This window comes from Oncorhynchus clarkii, unplaced genomic scaffold (assembly GCF_045791955.1).
Source record: "Oncorhynchus clarkii lewisi isolate Uvic-CL-2024 unplaced genomic scaffold, UVic_Ocla_1.0 unplaced_contig_1060_pilon_pilon, whole genome shotgun sequence".
Lineage (NCBI taxonomy): Eukaryota > Metazoa > Chordata > Actinopteri > Salmoniformes > Salmonidae > Oncorhynchus > Oncorhynchus clarkii.
This window is the reverse complement of record NW_027259346.1, coordinates 17,637-27,256: the sequence shown is the minus strand read 5'-3', so window position 1 is coordinate 27,256 and position 9,620 is coordinate 17,637. Positions and strand designations below refer to the sequence as shown.

Here is a 9,620-nt window from a genome sequence, read left to right as displayed (position 1 = left end):
GTGACAAAAAGCTTACAGCACCTGGTATTCCCAGGCGGTCTCCCATCCAAGTACTAACCAGGCCCGACCCTGCTTAGCTTCCGAGATCGGACGAGATCAGGCGTACTCAGGCCGGTGTGGCCGTAAGCGAAAGCTATCTCTTGGTGCACTATGGCAAAGTCTCAAAAAGTGGTGTCACTCAAAAAGAAAAATTGCATATACTGTAGCCATAATTTGTAGCACAGATTGTTGGATGAAATACAAACTAACCTTGCTTACTTATTTCAAAGCGAGGGCACATATTTCAGCCTTGTGGGAAAAAACGGACAAAGAGTTGAAATTCCACAAGGCAGTGACAAAAAGCTTACAGCACCTGGTATTCCCAGGCGGTCTCCCATCCAAGTACTAACCAGGCCCGACCCTGCTTAGCTTCCGAGATCGGACGAGATCAGGCGTACTCAGGCCGGTGTGGCCGTAAGCGAAAGGCAATCTCAAAAAGTGGAAGAAATTGCATATACTGTAGCCATAATTTGTAGCACAGATTGTTGGATGAAATACAAACTAACCTTGCTTACTTATTTCAAAGCGAGGGCACATATTTCAGCCTTGTGGGAAAAAACGGACAAAGAGTTGAAATTCCACAAGGCAGTGACAAAAAGCTTACAGCACCTGGTATTCCCAGGCGGTCTCCCATCCAAGTACTAACCAGGCCCGACCCTGCTTAGCTTCCGAGATCGGACGAGATCAGGCGTACTCAGGCCGGTGTGGCCGTAAGCGAGAAACTATCTCTTGGTGCACTATGTAAAGCAAAGTGAGCCTGATTAACAGCTGTTGCATTTTCACCATTTAGATAAGCATCTTTGTGTCAAAAAAGTGGAAGAAATTGCATATACTGTAGCCATAATTTGTAGCACAGATTGTTGGATGAAATACAAACTAACCTTGCTTACTTATTTCAAAGCGAGGGCACATATTTCAGCCTTGTGGGAAAAAACGGACAAAGAGTTGAAATTCCACAAGGCAGTGACAAAAAGCTTACAGCACCTGGTATTCCCAGGCGGTCTCCCATCCAAGTACTAACCAGGCCCGACCCTGCTTAGCTTCCGAGATCGGACGAGATCAGGCGTACTCAGGCCGGTGTGGCCGTAAGCGAAAGGCAATCTCAAAAAGTGGAAGAAATTGCATATACTGTAGCCATAATTTGTAGCACAGATTGTTGGATGAAATACAAACTAACCTTGCTTACTTATTTCAAAGCGAGGGCACATATTTCAGCCTTGTGGGAAAAAACGGACAAAGAGTTGAAATTCCACAAGGCAGTGACAAAAAGCTTACAGCACCTGGTATTCCCAGGCGGTCTCCCATCCAAGTACTAACCAGGCCCGACCCTGCTTAGCTTCCGAGATCGGACGAGATCAGGCGTACTCAGGCCGGTGTGGCCGTAAGCGAAAGGCAATCTCAAAAAGTGGATGAAATTGCATATACTGTAGCCATAATTTGTAGCACAGATTGTTGGATGAAATACAAACTAACCTTGCTTACTTATTTCAAAGCGAGGGCACATATTTCAGCCTTGTGGGAAAAAACGGACAAAGAGTTGAAATTCCACAAGGCAGTGACAAAAAGCTTACAGCACCTGGTATTCCCAGGCGGTCTCCCATCCAAGTACTAACCAGGCCCGACCCTGCTTAGCTTCCGAGATCGGACGAGATCAGGCGTACTCAGGCCGGTGTGGCCGTAAGCGAAAGGCAATCTCAAAAAGTGGACTCAAAAAGAAATTGCATATACTGTAGCCATAATTTGTAGCACAGATTGTTGGATGAAATACAAACTAACCTTGCTTACTTATTTCAAAGCGAGGGCACATATTTCAGCCTTGTGGGAAAAAACGGACAAAGAGTTGAAATTCCACAAGGCAGTGACAAAAAGCTTACAGCACCTGGTATTCCCAGGCGGTCTCCCATCCAAGTACTAACCAGGCCCGACCCTGCTTAGCTTCCGAGATCGGACGAGATCAGGCGTACTCAGGCCGGTGTGGCCGTAAGCGAAAGGCAATCTCAAAAAGTGGAAGAAATTGCATATACTGTAGCCATAATTTGTAGCACAGATTGTTGGATGAAATACAAACTAACCTTGCTTACTTATTTCAAAGCGAGGGCACATATTTCAGCCTTGTGGGAAAAAACGGACAAAGAGTTGAAATTCCACAAGGCAGTGACAAAAAGCTTACAGCACCTGGTATTCCCAGGCGGTCTCCCATCCAAGTACTAACCAGGCCCGACCCTGCTTAGCTTCCGAGATCGGACGAGATCAGGCGTACTCAGGCCGGTGTGGCCGTAAGCGAAAGGCAATCTCAAAAAGTGGAAGAAATTGCATATACTGTAGCCATAATTTGTAGCACAGATTGTTGGATGAAATACAAACTAACCTTGCTTACTTATTTCAAAGCGAGGGCACATATTTCAGCCTTGTGGGAAAAAACGGACAAAGAGTTGAAATTCCACAAGGCAGTGACAAAAAGCTTACAGCACCTGGTATTCCCAGGCGGTCTCCCATCCAAGTACTAACCAGGCCCGACCCTGCTTAGCTTCCGAGATCGGACGAGATCAGGCGTACTCAGGCCGGTGTGGCCGTAAGCGAAAGGCAATCTCAAAAAGTGGATGAAATTGCATATACTGTAGCCATAATTTGTAGCACAGATTGTTGGATGAAATACAAACTAACCTTGCTTACTTATTTCAAAGCGAGGGCACATATTTCAGCCTTGTGGGAAAAAACGGACAAAGAGTTGAAATTCCACAAGGCAGTGACAAAAAGCTTACAGCACCTGGTATTCCCAGGCGGTCTCCCATCCAAGTACTAACCAGGCCCGACCCTGCTTAGCTTCCGAGATCGGACGAGATCAGGCGTACTCAGGCCGGTGTGGCCGTAAGCGAAAGGCAATCTCAAAAAGTGGAAGAAATTGCATATACTGTAGCCATAATTTGTAGCACAGATTGTTGGATGAAATACAAACTAACCTTGCTTACTTATTTCAAAGCGAGGGCACATATTTCAGCCTTGTGGGAAAAAACGGACAAAGAGTTGAAATTCCACAAGGCAGTGACAAAAAGCTTACAGCACCTGGTATTCCCAGGCGGTCTCCCATCCAAGTACTAACCAGGCCCGACCCTGCTTAGCTTCCGAGATCGGACGAGATCAGGCGTACTCAGGCCGGTGTGGCCGTAAGCGAGAAACTATCTCTTGTGCACTATGTAAAGTCAAAGTGAGCCTGATTAACAGCTGTTGCATTTTCACCATTTAGATAAGCATCTTTGGTCACTCAAAAAGAAAAATTGCATATACTGTAGCCATAATTTGTAGCACAGATTGTTGGATGAAATACAAACTAACCTTGCTTACTTATTTCAAAGCGAGGGCACATATTTCAGCCTTGTGGGAAAAAACGGACAAAGAGTTGAAATTCCACAAGGCAGTGACAAAAAGCTTACAGCACCTGGTATTCCCAGGCGGTCTCCCATCCAAGTACTAACCAGGCCCGACCCTGCTTAGCTTCCGAGATCGGACGAGATCAGGCGTACTCAGGCCGGTGTGGCCGTAAGCGAAAGGCAATCTCAAAAAGTGGAAGAAATTGCATATACTGTAGCCATAATTTGTAGCACAGATTGTTGGATGAAATACAAACTAACCTTGCTTACTTATTTCAAAGCGAGGGCACATATTTCAGCCTTGTGGGAAAAAACGGACAAAGAGTTGAAATTCCACAAGGCAGTGACAAAAAGCTTACAGCACCTGGTATTCCCAGGCGGTCTCCCATCCAAGTACTAACCAGGCCCGACCCTGCTTAGCTTCCGAGATCGGACGAGATCAGGCGTACTCAGGCCGGTGTGGCCGTAAGCGAAAGGCAATCTCAAAAAGTGGATGAAATTGCATATACTGTAGCCATAATTTGTAGCACAGATTGTTGGATGAAATACAAACTAACCTTGCTTACTTATTTCAAAGCGAGGGCACATATTTCAGCCTTGTGGGAAAAAACGGACAAAGAGTTGAAATTCCACAAGGCAGTGACAAAAAGCTTACAGCACCTGGTATTCCCAGGCGGTCTCCCATCCAAGTACTAACCAGGCCCGACCCTGCTTAGCTTCCGAGATCGGACGAGATCAGGCGTACTCAGGCCGGTGTGGACGTAAGCGAAAGGAAGTCTCAAAAAGTGGAAGAAATTGCATATACTGTAGCCATAATTTGTAGCACAGATTGTTGGATGAAATACAAACTAACCTTGCTTACTTATTTCAAAGCGAGGGCACATATTTCAGCCTTGTGGGAAAAAACGGACAAAGAGTTGAAATTCCACAAGGCAGTGACAAAAAGCTTACAGCACCTGGTATTCCCAGGCGGTCTCCCATCCAAGTACTAACCAGGCCCGACCCTGCTTAGCTTCCGAGATCGGACGAGATCAGGCGTACTCAGGCCGGTGTGGCCGTAAGCGAAAGGCAATCTCAAAAAGTGGAAGAAATTGCATATACTGTAGCCATAATTTGTAGCACAGATTGTTGGATGAAATACAAACTAACCTTGCTTACTTATTTCAAAGCGAGGGCACATATTTCAGCCTTGTGGGAAAAAACGGACAAAGAGTTGAAATTCCACAAGGCAGTGACAAAAAGCTTACAGCACCTGGTATTCCCAGGCGGTCTCCCATCCAAGTACTAACCAGGCCCGACCCTGCTTAGCTTCCGAGATCGGACGAGATCAGGCGTACTCAGGCCGGTGTGGCCGTAAGCGAAAGGCAATCTCAAAAAGTGGATGAAATTGCATATACTGTAGCCATAATTTGTAGCACAGATTGTTGGATGAAATACAAACTAACCTTGCTTACTTATTTCAAAGCGAGGGCACATATTTCAGCCTTGTGGGAAAAAACGGACAAAGAGTTGAAATTCCACAAGGCAGTGACAAAAAGCTTACAGCACCTGGTATTCCCAGGCGGTCTCCCATCCAAGTACTAACCAGGCCCGACCCTGCTTAGCTTCCGAGATCGGACGAGATCAGGCGTACTCAGGCCGGTGTGGCCGTAAGCGAAAGGCACTATGTCTCAAAAAGTGGACTCAAAAAGAAATTGCATATACTGTAGCCATAATTTGTAGCACAGATTGTTGGATGAAATACAAACTAACCTTGCTTACTTATTTCAAAGCGAGGGCACATATTTCAGCCTTGTGGGAAAAAACGGACAAAGAGTTGAAATTCCACAAGGCAGTGACAAAAAGCTTACAGCACCTGGTATTCCCAGGCGGTCTCCCATCCAAGTACTAACCAGGCCCGACCCTGCTTAGCTTCCGAGATCGGACGAGATCAGGCGTACTCAGGCCGGTGTGGCCGTAAGCGAAAGGCAATCTCAAAAAGTGGAAGAAATTGCATATACTGTAGCCATAATTTGTAGCACAGATTGTTGGATGAAATACAAACTAACCTTGCTTACTTATTTCAAAGCGAGGGCACATATTTCAGCCTTGTGGGAAAAAACGGACAAAGAGTTGAAATTCCACAAGGCAGTGACAAAAAGCTTACAGCACCTGGTATTCCCAGGCGGTCTCCCATCCAAGTACTAACCAGGCCCGACCCTGCTTAGCTTCCGAGATCGGACGAGATCAGGCGTACTCAGGCCGGTGTGGCCGTAAGCGAAAGGCAATCTCAAAAAGTGGAAGAAATTGCATATACTGTAGCCATAATTTGTAGCACAGATTGTTGGATGAAATACAAACTAACCTTGCTTACTTATTTCAAAGCGAGGGCACATATTTCAGCCTTGTGGGAAAAAACGGACAAAGAGTTGAAATTCCACAAGGCAGTGACAAAAAGCTTACAGCACCTGGTATTCCCAGGCGGTCTCCCATCCAAGTACTAACCAGGCCCGACCCTGCTTAGCTTCCGAGATCGGACGAGATCAGGCGTACTCAGGCCGGTGTGGCCGTAAGCGAAAGGCAATCTCAAAAAGTGGAAGAAATTGCATATACTGTAGCCATAATTTGTAGCACAGATTGTTGGATGAAATACAAACTAACCTTGCTTACTTATTTCAAAGCGAGGGCACATATTTCAGCCTTGTGGGAAAAAACGGACAAAGAGTTGAAATTCCACAAGGCAGTGACAAAAAGCTTACAGCACCTGGTATTCCCAGGCGGTCTCCCATCCAAGTACTAACCAGGCCCGACCCTGCTTAGCTTCCGAGATCGGACGAGATCAGGCGTACTCAGGCCGGTGTGGCCGTACGAGAAACAGGGTGCACTATGTAAAGTGTGGCCTGTAACAGCTGTTGCATTTTCAAAGGCAGCATCTTTGTGTCAAAAAGTGGAAGAAATTGCATATACTGTAGCCATAATTTGTAGCACAGATTGTTGGATGAAATACAAACTAACCTTGCTTACTTATTTCAAAGCGAGGGCACATATTTCAGCCTTGTGGGAAAAAACGGACAAAGAGTTGAAATTCCACAAGGCAGTGACAAAAAGCTTACAGCACCTGGTATTCCCAGGCGGTCTCCCATCCAAGTACTAACCAGGCCCGACCCTGCTTAGCTTCCGAGATCGGACGAGATCAGGCGTACTCAGGCCGGTGTGGCCGTAAGCGAAAGGCAATCTCAAAAAGTGGAAGAAATTGCATATACTGTAGCCATAATTTGTAGCACAGATTGTTGGATGAAATACAAACTAACCTTGCTTACTTATTTCAAAGCGAGGGCACATATTTCAGCCTTGTGGGAAAAAACGGACAAAGAGTTGAAATTCCACAAGGCAGTGACAAAAAGCTTACAGCACCTGGTATTCCCAGGCGGTCTCCCATCCAAGTACTAACCAGGCCCGACCCTGCTTAGCTTCCGAGATCGGACGAGATCAGGCGTACTCAGGCCGGTGTGGCCGTAAGCGAAAGGCAATCTCAAAAAGTGGAAGAAATTGCATATACTGTAGCCATAATTTGTAGCACAGATTGTTGGATGAAATACAAACTAACCTTGCTTACTTATTTCAAAGCGAGGGCACATATTTCAGCCTTGTGGGAAAAAACGGACAAAGAGTTGAAATTCCACAAGGCAGTGACAAAAAGCTTACAGCACCTGGTATTCCCAGGCGGTCTCCCATCCAAGTACTAACCAGGCCCGACCCTGCTTAGCTTCCGAGATCGGACGAGATCAGGCGTACTCAGGCCGGTGTGGCCGTAAGCGAAAGGCAATCTCAAAAAGTGGATGAAATTGCATATACTGTAGCCATAATTTGTAGCACAGATTGTTGGATGAAATACAAACTAACCTTGCTTACTTATTTCAAAGCGAGGGCACATATTTCAGCCTTGTGGGAAAAAACGGACAAAGAGTTGAAATTCCACAAGGCAGTGACAAAAAGCTTACAGCACCTGGTATTCCCAGGCGGTCTCCCATCCAAGTACTAACCAGGCCCGACCCTGCTTAGCTTCCGAGATCGGACGAGATCAGGCGTACTCAGGCCGGTGTGGCCGTAAGCTGAAAGGCATCTCTCAAAAAGTGGAAGAAATTGCATATACTGTAGCCATAATTTGTAGCACAGATTGTTGGATGAAATACAAACTAACCTTGCTTACTTATTTCAAAGCGAGGGCACATATTTCAGCCTTGTGGGAAAAAACGGACAAAGAGTTGAAATTCCACAAGGCAGTGACAAAAAGCTTACAGCACCTGGTATTCCCAGGCGGTCTCCCATCCAAGTACTAACCAGGCCCGACCCTGCTTAGCTTCCGAGATCGGACGAGATCAGGCGTACTCAGGCCGGTGTGGCCGTAAGCGAAAGGCAATCTCAAAAAGTGGAAGAAATTGCATATACTGTAGCCATAATTTGTAGCACAGATTGTTGGATGAAATACAAACTAACCTTGCTTACTTATTTCAAAGCGAGGGCACATATTTCAGCCTTGTGGGAAAAAACGGACAAAGAGTTGAAATTCCACAAGGCAGTGACAAAAAGCTTACAGCACCTGGTATTCCCAGGCGGTCTCCCATCCAAGTACTAACCAGGCCCGACCCTGCTTAGCTTCCGAGATCGGACGAGATCAGGCGTACTCAGGCCGGTGTGGCCGTAAGCGAAAGGCAATCTCAAAAAGTGGAAGAAATTGCATATACTGTAGCCATAATTTGTAGCACAGATTGTTGGATGAAATACAAACTAACCTTGCTTACTTATTTCAAAGCGAGGGCACATATTTCAGCCTTGTGGGAAAAAACGGACAAAGAGTTGAAATTCCACAAGGCAGTGACAAAAAGCTTACAGCACCTGGTATTCCCAGGCGGTCTCCCATCCAAGTACTAACCAGGCCCGACCCTGCTTAGCTTCCGAGATCGGACGAGATCAGGCGTACTCAGGCCGGTGTGGCCGTAAGCGAAAGGCAATCTCAAAAAGTGGAAGAAATTGCATATACTGTAGCCATAATTTGTAGCACAGATTGTTGGATGAAATACAAACTAACCTTGCTTACTTATTTCAAAGCGAGGGCACATATTTCAGCCTTGTGGGAAAAAACGGACAAAGAGTTGAAATTCCACAAGGCAGTGACAAAAAGCTTACAGCACCTGGTATTCCCAGGCGGTCTCCCATCCAAGTACTAACCAGGCCCGACCCTGCTTAGCTTCCGAGATCGGACGAGATCAGGCGTACTCAGGCCGGTGTGGCCGTAAGCGAAAGGCAATCTCAAAAAGTGGAAGAAATTGCATATACTGTAGCCATAATTTGTAGCACAGATTGTTGGATGAAATACAAACTAACCTTGCTTACTTATTTCAAAGCGAGGGCACATATTTCAGCCTTGTGGGAAAAAACGGACAAAGAGTTGAAATTCCACAAGGCAGTGACAAAAAGCTTACAGCACCTGGTATTCCCAGGCGGTCTCCCATCCAAGTACTAACCAGGCCCGACCCTGCTTAGCTTCCGAGATCGGACGAGATCAGGCGTACTCAGGCCGGTGTGGCCGTAAGCGAAAGGCAATCTCAAAAAGTGGATGAAATTGCATATACTGTAGCCATAATTTGTAGCACAGATTGTTGGATGAAATACAAACTAACCTTGCTTACTTATTTCAAAGCGAGGGCACATATTTCAGCCTTGTGGGAAAAAACGGACAAAGAGTTGAAATTCCACAAGGCAGTGACAAAAAGCTTACAGCACCTGGTATTCCCAGGCGGTCTCCCATCCAAGTACTAACCAGGCCCGACCCTGCTTAGCTTCCGAGATCGGACGAGATCAGGCGTACTCAGGCCGGTGTGGCCGTAAGCGAAAGGCAATCTCAAAAAGTGGAAGAAATTGCATATACTGTAGCCATAATTTGTAGCACAGATTGTTGGATGAAATACAAACTAACCTTGCTTACTTATTTCAAAGCGAGGGCACATATTTCAGCCTTGTGGGAAAAAACGGACAAAGAGTTGAAATTCCACAAGGCAGTGACAAAAAGCTTACAGCACCTGGTATTCCCAGGCGGTCTCCCATCCAAGTACTAACCAGGCCCGACCCTGCTTAGCTTCCGAGATCGGACGAGATCAGGCGTACTCAGGCCGGTGTGGCCGTAAGCGAAAGGCAATCTCAAAAAGTGGATGAAATTGCATATACTGTAGCCAT

General features: G+C 46.2%; 32 non-coding genes across 32 annotated transcripts; all 32 read right to left on the bottom strand.

The window, feature by feature from the left end:
* Nucleotides 1-9: 9 nt before the first annotated feature.
* Nucleotides 10-128, bottom strand: LOC139400019 (5S ribosomal RNA). The gene has a single exon (XR_011632347.1). It is a non-coding gene; the product is annotated as a 5S ribosomal RNA (ribosomal RNA).
* A 212-nt stretch (nucleotides 129-340) lies between these two features.
* Nucleotides 341-459, bottom strand: LOC139400018 (5S ribosomal RNA). Its single transcript, XR_011632346.1, has one exon. It is a non-coding gene; the product is annotated as a 5S ribosomal RNA (ribosomal RNA).
* Nucleotides 460-636: 177 nt separating this feature from the next.
* LOC139400016 (5S ribosomal RNA) lies at nucleotides 637-755 on the bottom strand. Its single transcript, XR_011632344.1, has one exon. It is a non-coding gene; the product is annotated as a 5S ribosomal RNA (ribosomal RNA).
* Nucleotides 756-1,011: 256 nt separating this feature from the next.
* Nucleotides 1,012-1,130, bottom strand: LOC139400015 (5S ribosomal RNA). The gene has a single exon (XR_011632343.1). It is a non-coding gene; the product is annotated as a 5S ribosomal RNA (ribosomal RNA).
* A 177-nt stretch (nucleotides 1,131-1,307) lies between these two features.
* Nucleotides 1,308-1,426, bottom strand: LOC139400014 (5S ribosomal RNA). The gene has a single exon (XR_011632342.1). It is a non-coding gene; the product is annotated as a 5S ribosomal RNA (ribosomal RNA).
* A 177-nt stretch (nucleotides 1,427-1,603) lies between these two features.
* On the bottom strand, nucleotides 1,604-1,722 carry LOC139400013 (5S ribosomal RNA). Its single transcript, XR_011632341.1, has one exon. It is a non-coding gene; the product is annotated as a 5S ribosomal RNA (ribosomal RNA).
* Nucleotides 1,723-1,906: 184 nt separating this feature from the next.
* On the bottom strand, nucleotides 1,907-2,025 carry LOC139400012 (5S ribosomal RNA). Its single transcript, XR_011632340.1, has one exon. It is a non-coding gene; the product is annotated as a 5S ribosomal RNA (ribosomal RNA).
* A 177-nt stretch (nucleotides 2,026-2,202) lies between these two features.
* LOC139400011 (5S ribosomal RNA) lies at nucleotides 2,203-2,321 on the bottom strand. Its single transcript, XR_011632339.1, has one exon. It is a non-coding gene; the product is annotated as a 5S ribosomal RNA (ribosomal RNA).
* Nucleotides 2,322-2,498: 177 nt separating this feature from the next.
* Nucleotides 2,499-2,617, bottom strand: LOC139400010 (5S ribosomal RNA). Its single transcript, XR_011632338.1, has one exon. It is a non-coding gene; the product is annotated as a 5S ribosomal RNA (ribosomal RNA).
* A 177-nt stretch (nucleotides 2,618-2,794) lies between these two features.
* On the bottom strand, nucleotides 2,795-2,913 carry LOC139400009 (5S ribosomal RNA). Its single transcript, XR_011632337.1, has one exon. It is a non-coding gene; the product is annotated as a 5S ribosomal RNA (ribosomal RNA).
* A 177-nt stretch (nucleotides 2,914-3,090) lies between these two features.
* Nucleotides 3,091-3,209, bottom strand: LOC139400008 (5S ribosomal RNA). Its single transcript, XR_011632336.1, has one exon. It is a non-coding gene; the product is annotated as a 5S ribosomal RNA (ribosomal RNA).
* Nucleotides 3,210-3,463: 254 nt separating this feature from the next.
* Nucleotides 3,464-3,582, bottom strand: LOC139400007 (5S ribosomal RNA). The gene has a single exon (XR_011632335.1). It is a non-coding gene; the product is annotated as a 5S ribosomal RNA (ribosomal RNA).
* A 177-nt stretch (nucleotides 3,583-3,759) lies between these two features.
* LOC139400005 (5S ribosomal RNA) lies at nucleotides 3,760-3,878 on the bottom strand. The gene has a single exon (XR_011632333.1). It is a non-coding gene; the product is annotated as a 5S ribosomal RNA (ribosomal RNA).
* Nucleotides 3,879-4,055: 177 nt separating this feature from the next.
* LOC139400044 (5S ribosomal RNA) lies at nucleotides 4,056-4,174 on the bottom strand. The gene has a single exon (XR_011632371.1). It is a non-coding gene; the product is annotated as a 5S ribosomal RNA (ribosomal RNA).
* A 177-nt stretch (nucleotides 4,175-4,351) lies between these two features.
* Nucleotides 4,352-4,470, bottom strand: LOC139400004 (5S ribosomal RNA). The gene has a single exon (XR_011632332.1). It is a non-coding gene; the product is annotated as a 5S ribosomal RNA (ribosomal RNA).
* Nucleotides 4,471-4,647: 177 nt separating this feature from the next.
* Nucleotides 4,648-4,766, bottom strand: LOC139400003 (5S ribosomal RNA). The gene has a single exon (XR_011632331.1). It is a non-coding gene; the product is annotated as a 5S ribosomal RNA (ribosomal RNA).
* Nucleotides 4,767-4,943: 177 nt separating this feature from the next.
* Nucleotides 4,944-5,062, bottom strand: LOC139400002 (5S ribosomal RNA). Its single transcript, XR_011632330.1, has one exon. It is a non-coding gene; the product is annotated as a 5S ribosomal RNA (ribosomal RNA).
* A 188-nt stretch (nucleotides 5,063-5,250) lies between these two features.
* On the bottom strand, nucleotides 5,251-5,369 carry LOC139400001 (5S ribosomal RNA). The gene has a single exon (XR_011632329.1). It is a non-coding gene; the product is annotated as a 5S ribosomal RNA (ribosomal RNA).
* Nucleotides 5,370-5,546: 177 nt separating this feature from the next.
* LOC139400000 (5S ribosomal RNA) lies at nucleotides 5,547-5,665 on the bottom strand. Its single transcript, XR_011632328.1, has one exon. It is a non-coding gene; the product is annotated as a 5S ribosomal RNA (ribosomal RNA).
* Nucleotides 5,666-5,842: 177 nt separating this feature from the next.
* Nucleotides 5,843-5,961, bottom strand: LOC139399999 (5S ribosomal RNA). Its single transcript, XR_011632327.1, has one exon. It is a non-coding gene; the product is annotated as a 5S ribosomal RNA (ribosomal RNA).
* Nucleotides 5,962-6,138: 177 nt separating this feature from the next.
* Nucleotides 6,139-6,257, bottom strand: LOC139400045 (5S ribosomal RNA). The gene has a single exon (XR_011632372.1). It is a non-coding gene; the product is annotated as a 5S ribosomal RNA (ribosomal RNA).
* A 235-nt stretch (nucleotides 6,258-6,492) lies between these two features.
* Nucleotides 6,493-6,611, bottom strand: LOC139399998 (5S ribosomal RNA). Its single transcript, XR_011632326.1, has one exon. It is a non-coding gene; the product is annotated as a 5S ribosomal RNA (ribosomal RNA).
* A 177-nt stretch (nucleotides 6,612-6,788) lies between these two features.
* Nucleotides 6,789-6,907, bottom strand: LOC139399997 (5S ribosomal RNA). The gene has a single exon (XR_011632325.1). It is a non-coding gene; the product is annotated as a 5S ribosomal RNA (ribosomal RNA).
* Nucleotides 6,908-7,084: 177 nt separating this feature from the next.
* LOC139399996 (5S ribosomal RNA) lies at nucleotides 7,085-7,203 on the bottom strand. The gene has a single exon (XR_011632324.1). It is a non-coding gene; the product is annotated as a 5S ribosomal RNA (ribosomal RNA).
* Nucleotides 7,204-7,380: 177 nt separating this feature from the next.
* LOC139399994 (5S ribosomal RNA) lies at nucleotides 7,381-7,499 on the bottom strand. The gene has a single exon (XR_011632322.1). It is a non-coding gene; the product is annotated as a 5S ribosomal RNA (ribosomal RNA).
* A 179-nt stretch (nucleotides 7,500-7,678) lies between these two features.
* LOC139399993 (5S ribosomal RNA) lies at nucleotides 7,679-7,797 on the bottom strand. The gene has a single exon (XR_011632321.1). It is a non-coding gene; the product is annotated as a 5S ribosomal RNA (ribosomal RNA).
* A 177-nt stretch (nucleotides 7,798-7,974) lies between these two features.
* LOC139399992 (5S ribosomal RNA) lies at nucleotides 7,975-8,093 on the bottom strand. Its single transcript, XR_011632320.1, has one exon. It is a non-coding gene; the product is annotated as a 5S ribosomal RNA (ribosomal RNA).
* A 177-nt stretch (nucleotides 8,094-8,270) lies between these two features.
* On the bottom strand, nucleotides 8,271-8,389 carry LOC139399991 (5S ribosomal RNA). Its single transcript, XR_011632319.1, has one exon. It is a non-coding gene; the product is annotated as a 5S ribosomal RNA (ribosomal RNA).
* Nucleotides 8,390-8,566: 177 nt separating this feature from the next.
* On the bottom strand, nucleotides 8,567-8,685 carry LOC139399990 (5S ribosomal RNA). Its single transcript, XR_011632318.1, has one exon. It is a non-coding gene; the product is annotated as a 5S ribosomal RNA (ribosomal RNA).
* Nucleotides 8,686-8,862: 177 nt separating this feature from the next.
* On the bottom strand, nucleotides 8,863-8,981 carry LOC139399989 (5S ribosomal RNA). Its single transcript, XR_011632317.1, has one exon. It is a non-coding gene; the product is annotated as a 5S ribosomal RNA (ribosomal RNA).
* A 177-nt stretch (nucleotides 8,982-9,158) lies between these two features.
* LOC139399988 (5S ribosomal RNA) lies at nucleotides 9,159-9,277 on the bottom strand. The gene has a single exon (XR_011632316.1). It is a non-coding gene; the product is annotated as a 5S ribosomal RNA (ribosomal RNA).
* A 177-nt stretch (nucleotides 9,278-9,454) lies between these two features.
* On the bottom strand, nucleotides 9,455-9,573 carry LOC139399987 (5S ribosomal RNA). The gene has a single exon (XR_011632315.1). It is a non-coding gene; the product is annotated as a 5S ribosomal RNA (ribosomal RNA).
* Between the last annotated feature and the right edge of the window lie 47 nt (nucleotides 9,574-9,620).